The 8,530-nt window shown below is 50.3% G+C and overlaps 1 protein-coding gene across 5 annotated transcripts in view; it reads left to right on the forward strand.

The window, feature by feature from the left end:
• Positions 1 to 8,530, forward strand: part of LOC106565061 (dystroglycan 1) — a 100,818-nt gene that overhangs the window by 19,848 nt on the left and 72,440 nt on the right. The window contains exon 1 of one of the 5 annotated variants that reach the window (XM_014131688.3): positions 3,099 to 3,223. The exons of the other annotated variants lie outside the window; for them this stretch is intronic. The gene's annotated coding sequence lies outside the window, so the exon portion shown is untranslated. Of the gene's footprint in view, positions 1 to 3,098; positions 3,224 to 8,530 lie in introns of those variants that run through there. 5 annotated transcript variants of the gene reach the window in all.

The raw sequence follows: 8,530 nt of genomic DNA on the forward strand, positions 1-8,530 counted from the left end.
TGGAGAGACAGAGTGACGTTCACAGGATTGAAATATCTAGATTGATTTTTCACCTGGCAGAAAGGTGGTCTAATGATGTAATGTTTAAATCTTAGAAAGAGACTAGCCCTGTATAGCTGACTCACACACATTTACTGAAAATAAAGTAGCAACCACGCAACACTAGATTACAGGTCTACCTTCCTCATGGTTGGTCCTTTCTGTGGGTCAACATCTCACCAACGGTTTGGGGGGGGGGTGTAACCTGGAAGCCAGGGCTGGGTTGGGTGTGTAACCTGGAAGCCAGGGCTGGGGTGGGTGTGTAACTAGGAAGCCAGGGCTGGGGTGGGTGTGTAACTAGGAAGCCAGGGCTGGGGTGGGTGTGTAACTAGGAAGCCAGGGCTGGGGTGGGTGTGTAACCTGGAAGCCAGGGCTGGGGTGGGTGTGTAACCTGGAAGCCAGGGCTGGGGTGGGTGTGTAACCTGGAAGCCAGGGCTGGAACTAGGAAGCCAGGGCTGGGGTGGGTGTGTAACTAGGAAGCCAGGGCTGGGGTGGGTGTGTAACTAGGAAGCCAGGGCTGGGGTGGGTGTGTAACTAGGAAGCCAGGGCTGGGGTGGGTGTGTAACCTGGAAGCCAGGGCTGGGGTGGGTGTGTAACCTGGAAGCCAGGGCTGGGGTGGGTGTGTAACCTGGAAGCCAGGGCTGGAACTAGGAAGCCAGGGCTGGGGTGGGTGTGTAACTAGGAAGCCAGGGCTGGGGTGGGTGTGTAACCTGGAAGCCAGGGCTGGGGTGGGTGTGTAACCTGGAAGCCAGGGCTGGGGTGGGTGTGTAACCTGGAAGCCAGGGCTGGGTTGGGTGTGTAACCTGGAAGCCAGGGCTGGGGTGGGTGTGTAACTAGGAAGCCAGGGCTGGGGTGGGTGTGTAACTAGGAAGCCAGGGCTGGGGTGGGTGTGTAACCTGGAAGCCAGGGCTGGGGTGGGTGTGTAACCTGGAAGCCAGGGCTGGGGTGGGTGTGTAACCTGGAAGCCAGGGCTGGAACTAGGAAGCCAGGGCTGGGGTGGGTGTGTAACTAGGAAGCCAGGGCTGGGGTGGGTGTGTAACCTGGAAGCCAGGGCTGGGGTGGGTGTGTAACCTGGAAGCCAGGGCTGGGGTGGGTGTGTAACCTGGAAGCCAGGGCTGGGGTGGGTGTGTAACCTGGAAGCCTGGGCTGGGGTGGGTGTGTAACCTGGAAGCCAGAGCTGGGGTGGGTGTGTAACCAGGAAGCCAGGGCTGGGGTGGGTGCGTAACTAGGAAGCCAGGGCTGGGGTGGGTGCGTAACTAGGAAGCCAGGGCTGGGGTGGGTGCGTAACTAGGAAGCCAGGGCTGGGGTGGGTGCGTAACTAGGAAGCCAGGGCTGGGGTGGGTGCGTAACTAGGAAGCCAGGGCTGGGGTGGGTGCGTAACTAGGAAGCCAGGGCTGGGGTGGGTGCGTAACTAGGAAGCCAGGGCTGGGGTGGGTGCGTAACTAGGAAGCCAGGGCTGGGGTGGGTGCGTAACCTGGAAGCCAAGGCTGGGGTGGGTGTGTAACCTGGAAGCCAGGGCTGGCTGCCAGGCGTGTAACTAGGAAACCAGGGCTGGGGTTGGTGCGTAACTAGGAAGCCAGGGCTGGGGTGGGTGCGTAACTAGGAAGCCAGGGCTGGGGTGGGCGTGTAACTAGGAAGCCAGGGCTGGGGTGGGTGCGTAACTAGGAAGCCAGGGCTGGGGTGGTAGCGTAACTAGGAAGCCAGGGCTGGGGTGGGTGTGTAACTAGGAAGCCAGGGCTGGGGTGGGTGTGTAACTAGGAAGCCAGGGCTGGGGTGGGTGTGTAACCTGGAAGCCAGGGCTGGGGTGGGTGTGTAACCAGGAAGCCAGGGCTGGGGTGGGTGTGTAACTAGGAAGCCAGGGCTGGGGTGGGTGTGTAACTAGGAAGCCAGGGCTGGGGTGGGTGTGTAACCCGGAAGCCAGGGCTGGAACTAGGAAGCCAGGGCTGGGGTGGGTGCGTAACTAGGAAGCCAGGGCTGGGGTGGGTGCGTAACCTGGAAGCCAGGGCTGGGGTGGGTGCGTAACCTGGAAGCCAGGGCTGTGGTGGGTGCGTAACCTGGAAGCCAGGACTGGGGTTGGTGCGTAACTAGGAAGCCAGGGCTGGGGTGGGTGCGTAACTAGGAAGCCAGGGCTGGGGTGGGTGCGTAACTAGGAAGCCAGGGCTGGGGTGGGTGTGTAACCTGGAAGCCAGGGCTGGAACTAGGAAGCCAGGGCTGGGGTGGGTGTGTAACTAGGAAGCCAGGGCTGGGGTGGGTGTGTAACCAGGAAGCCAGGGCTGGCTGCCAGGCACAGTTGAGCTGACCCTGACTCTGGCGACTGAAGCAGCACATCCGATGTGCGACGACAGAGACCTTGTTTGGTTAGTGGCGATAACACGTCAACACCTCAGCTATTATGATGGCTAAGACCGTGGCCACTTTAGTGACACATCACACATCATGTCTGCTTCCCAAATGCGTCCCAGATGTGCCACATCTACAGACAGATGTTCTCTCTTCAACCCTGCCATACATGAAGCATTGTTACAGTAGACCTACTAGCAGAATAACTGTGTAGTCTGTATGCAGCTAAAGGCTATGGTGCTTAGCCTAGCTACATTAGATTTTGTTTTTAGAATGGGTTGTTTTCTCTCTTAATGTTTGTGTCTGTCTGGCACTGAACATTCATTATTGTTTAAAATGATGAACCTACCAGGCTACACGGAGATCGACCTACCAGGCTACACAGAGATCGACCTACCGGGCTGAACGGAGATCGTCCTACCGGGCTGAACGGAGATCGTCCTACCGGGCTGAACGGAGATCGACCTACCAGGCTACACGGAGATCGACCTACCGGGCTGAACGGAGATCGTCCTACCGGGCTGAACGGAGATCGTCCTACCGGGCTACACGGAGATCGACCTACCGGGCTACACAGAGATCGACCTACCGGGCTGATTGGAGATTGTCCTACCGGGCTGAACGGAGATCGTCCTACCGGGCTGAACGGAGATGGTCCTACCGGGCTGAACGGAGATGGTCCTACCGGGCTGAACGGAGATGGTCCTACCGGGCTGAACGGAGATCGTCCTACCGGGCTGCACGGAGATCGTCCTACCGGGCTGAACGGAGATCGTCCTACTGGGCTGAACGGAGATCGTCCTACCGGGCTGAACGGAGATCGTCCTACCGGGCTGAACGGAGTGTAATAGTTTTAGACATCACTTAACACTTTGATGCCTAACAACAAGGACACAGTTCACCATCTAGCCTATGTCTGTATTTAATGTGTATCCTACAACCTTCTATACCATGTTTCTGTGTTCTCAGAGGGGTCTTTTCTGTCAGAGTACCAGATAGCATTCCAGGTTGACCCTTTGGCAGCTCGAGGCAGTTCAGAAATGTTAACCGTTTGTCCTCTTCAGCTCACCCCAAAGCATCCCATTTCACACATGCACGCACGCACGCACGCACACACACACACACACCTTTCCCTACACACGCACACATTTCCTGCTAGCTAGGGCAGGTTGTGGCCTCTCTCCTGGTTCAAACAAACCAGTTGTGCTTTCTACATTTAAAAGGACTTCTGCTGTAGTTCCACTTCACACCTTGACATGTGATGTTTTCTGAAGTGAAGGCTAACGTGTTTTGTCATAGCTACTTTTGGAAGCACTAGCAGACAGCACTCACAGAAATTGGTGTTCTCCGAAACCTTGGGCATTTTACAGCGTTTTGGTGAACAAAAATACAACAAGTAAAATGTTAAATAAATATGATTTGTGTTTTTCAAAGGGAATAGTTTGTTTGCAAAAACAGTTTTGTTTTCTGAGCGAGAGAGAGAGAGAGAGATACCCTTTTTAGAGTTGCAGTAATCCACCCATCCGTCTGTAGTCTCTGTTGTGTTGCCCCCGGGCCTCTTCACTCCTCCATAGCATGTCTAAAACCTTCCCGCTGTATCTGTCTTTAGGCCAGTACACACTAAACAAAGCAGTTGTTTTAATGGAGTTCATCTTGCAGACAGCCTCCCACCACAACTCAATGAGAAAGGGGGAAGACTGTCTTTCCCTGGTTATTTTAAACCTGAATGCTATTGTCATCCCCCTTGCCTTAAAGGAAACATGGCAAATTGTTTTCTCTGCTTCTGCTCCTGCAGATTAGTGCACACACACACACACACACACACACACACACACACACACACACACACACACACACACACACACACACACACACAGATTTCCATCATTGTCTTGAATGCAACAACTGCCGTCCTACTGTAATATTCTGTAACTCCCTGACTCCCTCGCTCCTCGCTCCCTCGCTCCTCGCTCCCTCGCTCCTGACTCCCTCGCTCCTCGCTCCCTCGCTCCTGACTCCCTCGCTCGTCGCTCCCTCGCTCCCTCGCTCCCTCGCTCCTCGCTCCCTCGCTCCTCACTGGTCAGATAACACCGCTATTGCATCTTTCTCTAAAAAGCCATAAACATGAACCTTAATTTAGATTTGTGGATCTTAAATTATCTTAAAGATGGAAACCCATTAGCGAGTTCCTCCAGATGTGAGGTTAACTAGGGTTTAGCAGGGTGTATCAGTGTTCTAGATGTGAGGTTAACTAGGGTTTAGCAGGGTGTATCAGTGTTCTAGATGTGAGGTTAACTAGGGTTTAGCAGGGTGTATCAGTGTTCTAGATGTGAGGTTAACTAGGGTTTAGCAGGGTGTATCAGTGTTCTAGATGTGAGGTTAACTAGGGTTTAGCAGGGTGTATCAGTGTTCTAGATGTGAGGTTAACTAGGGTTTAGCAGGGTGTATCAGTGTTCTAGTGAGGTTAACTAGGGTTTAGCAGGGTGTATCAGTGTTCTAGTGAGGTTAACTAGGGTTTAGCAGGGTGTATCAGTGTTCTAGATGTGAGGTTAAGTAGGGTTTAGCAGGGTGTATCAGTGTTCTAGATGTGAGGTTAGCTAGGGTTTAGCAGGGTGTATCAGTGTTCTAGATGTGAGGTTAACTAGGGTTTAGCAGGGTGTATCAGTGTTCTAGATGTGAGGTTAACTAGGGTTTAGCAGGGTGTATCAGTGTTCTAGATGTGAGGTTAACTAGGGTTTAGCAGGGCGTATCAGTGTTCTAGATGTGAGGTTAACTAGGGTTTAGCAGGGTGTATCAGTGTTCTAGATGTGAGGTTACCTAGGGTTTAGCAGGGTGTATCAGTGTTCTAGATGTGAGGTTAACTAGGGTTTAGCAGGGTGTATCAGTGTTCTAGATGTGAGGTTAACTAGGGTTCAGCAGGGTGTATCAGTGTTCCAGTGAGGTTAACTAGGGTTTAGCAGGGCGTATCAGTGTTCTAGATGTGAGGTTAACTAGGGTTTAGCAGGGTGTATCAGTGTTCTAGATGTGAGGTTAACTAGGGTTTAGCAGGGTGTATCAGTGTCCTAGATGTGAGGTTAACTAGGGTTCAGCAGGGTGTATCAGTGTTCCAGTGAGGTTAACTAGGGTTTAGCAGGGCGTATCAGTGTTCTAGATGTGAGGTTAACTAGGGTTTAGCAGGGTGTATCAGTGTTCTAGATGTGAGGTTACCTAGGGTTTAGCAGGGTGTATCAGTGTTCTAGATGTGAGGTTACCTAGGGTTTAGCAGGGTGTATCAGTGTTCTAGATGTGAGGTTACCTAGGGTTTAGCAGGGTGTATCAGTGTTCTAGATGTGAGGTTACCTAGGGTTTAGCAGGGTGTATCAGTGTTCTAGATGTGAGGTTAACTAGGGTTTAGCAGGGTGTATCAGTGTTCTAGATGTGAGGTTAACTAGGGTTTAGCAGGGCGTATCAGTGTTCTAGATGTGAGGTTAACTAGGGTTTAGCAGGGTGTATCAGTGTTCTAGATGTGAGGTTACCTAGGGTTTAGCAGGGTGTATCAGTGTTCTAGATGTGAGGTTAACTAGGGTTTAGCAGGGTGTATCAGTGTTCTAGATGTGAGGTTAACTAGGGTTTAGCAGGGTGTATCAGTGTTCTAGATGTGAGGTTAACTAGGGTTTAGCAGGGCGTATCAGTGTTCTAGATGTGAGGTTAACTAGGGTTTAGCAGGGTGTATCAGTGTTCTAGATGTGAGGTTACCTAGGGTTTAGCAGGGTGTATCAGTGTTCTAGATGTGAGGTTAACTAGGGTTTAGCAGGGTGTATCAGTGTTCTAGATGTGAGGTTAACTAGGGTTCAGCAGGGTGTATCAGTGTTCCAGTGAGGTTAACTAGGGTTTAGCAGGGCGTATCAGTGTTCTAGATGTGAGGTTAACTAGGGTTTAGCAGGGTGTATCAGTGTTCTAGATGTGAGGTTACCTAGGGTTTAGCAGGGTGTATCAGTGTTCTAGATGTGAGGTTACCTAGGGTTTAGCAGGGTGTATCAGTGTTCTGGATGTGAGGTTAACTAGGGTTTAGCAGGGTGTATCAGTGTTCTAGATGTGAGGTTAACTAGGGTTTAGCAGGGTGTATCAGTGTTCTAGATGTGAGGTTAACTAGGGTTTAGCAGGGTGTATCAGTGTTCTAGATGTGAGGTTACCTAGGGTTTAGCAGGGTGTATCAGTGTTCTAGATGTGAGGTTAACTAGGGTTTAGCAGGGTGTATCAGTGTTCTAGATGTGAGGTTAACTAGGGTTCAGCAGGGTGTATCAGTGTTCTAGATGTGAGGTTACCTAGGGTTTAGCAGGGTGTATCAGTGTTCTAGATGTGAGGTTACCTAGGGTTTAGCAGGGTGTATCAGTGTTCTAGATGTGAGGTTAACTAGGGTTTAGCAGGGTGTATCAGTGTTCTAGATGTGATGTTAACTAGGGTTCAGCATGGTGTATCAGTGTTCCAGTGAGGTTAACTAGGGTTTAGCAGGGTGTATCAGTGTTCTAGATGTGAGGTTACCTAGGGTTTAGCAGGGTGTATCAGTGTTCTAGATGTGAGGTTAACTAGGGTTTAGCAGGGTGTATCAGTGTTCTAGATGTGAGGTTAACTAGGGTTTAGCAGGGTGTATCAGTGTTCTAGATGTGAGGTTAACTAGGGTTTAGCAGGGCGTATCAGTGTTCTAGATGTGAGGTTAACTAGGGTTTAGCAGGGTGTATCCGTGTTCTAGATGTGAGGTTACCTAGGGTTTAGCAGGGTGTATCAGTGTTCTAGATGTGAGGTTAACTAGGGTTTAGCAGGGTGTATCAGTGTTCTAGATGTGAGGTTAACTAGGGTTCAGCAGGGTGTATCAGTGTTCCAGTGAGGTTAACTAGGGTTTAGCAGGGCGTATCAGTGTTCTAGATGTGAGGTTAACTAGGGTTTAGCAGGGTGTATCAGTGTTCTAGATGTGAGGTTAACTAGGGTTTAGCAGGGTGTATCAGTGTTCTAGATGTGAGGTTAACTAGGGTTTAGCAGGGTGTATCAGTGTTCTAGATGTGAGGTTACCTAGGGTTTAGCAGGGTGTATCAGTGTTCTAGATGTGAGGTTAACTAGGGTTTAGCAGGGTGTATCAGTGTTCTAGATGTGAGGTTAACTAGGGTTCAGCAGGGTGTATCAGTGTTCCAGTGAGGTTAACTAGGGTTTAGCAGGGCGTATCAGTGTTCTAGATGTGAGGTTAACTAGGGTTTAGCAGGGTGTATCAGTGTTCTAGATGTGAGGTTACCTAGGGTTTAGCAGGGTGTATCAGTGTTCTAGATGTGAGGTTACCTAGGGTTTAGCAGGGTGTATCAGTGTTCTAGATGTGAGGTTACCTAGGGTTTAGCAGGGTGTATCAGTGTTCTAGATGTGAGGTTAACTAGGGTTTAGCAGGGCGTATCAGTGTTCTAGATGTGAGGTTAACTAGGGTTTAGCAGGGTGTATCAGTGTTCTAGATGTGAGGTTACCTAGGGTTTAGCAGGGTGTATCAGTGTTCTAGATGTGAGGTTAACTAGGGTTTAGCAGGGTGTATCAGTGTTCTAGATGTGAGGTTAACTAGGGTTCAGCAGGGTGTATCAGTGTTCCAGTGAGGTTAACTAGGGTTTAGCAGGGCGTATCAGTGTTCTAGATGTGAGGTTAACTAGGGTTTAGCAGGGTGTATCAGTGTTCTAGATGTGAGGTTACCTAGGGTTTAGCAGGGTGTATCAGTGTTCTAGATGTGAGGTTACCTAGGGTTTAGCAGGGTGTATCAGTGTTCTGGATGTGAGGTTAACTAGGGTTTAGCAGGGTGTATCAGTGTTCTAGATGTGAGGTTAACTAGGGTTTAGCAGGGTGTATCAGTGTTCTAGATGTGAGGTTAACTAGGGTTTAGCAGGGTGTATCAGTGTTCTAGATGTGAGGTTACCTAGGGTTTAGCAGGGTGTATCAGTGTTCTAGATGTGAGGTTAACTAGGGTTTAGCAGGGTGTATCAGTGTTCTAGATGTGAGGTTAACTAGGGTTCAGCAGGGTGTATCAGTGTTCTAGATGTGAGGTTACCTAGGGTTTAGCAGGGTGTATCAGTGTTCTAGATGTGAGGTTACCTAGGGTTTAGCAGGGTGTATCAGTGTTCTAGATGTGAGGTTAACTAGGGTTTAG

Source organism: Salmo salar, chromosome 12, assembly GCF_965601325.2.
Source record: "Salmo salar chromosome 12, fSalSal1, whole genome shotgun sequence".
Classification (NCBI taxonomy): domain Eukaryota; kingdom Metazoa; phylum Chordata; class Actinopteri; order Salmoniformes; family Salmonidae; genus Salmo; species Salmo salar.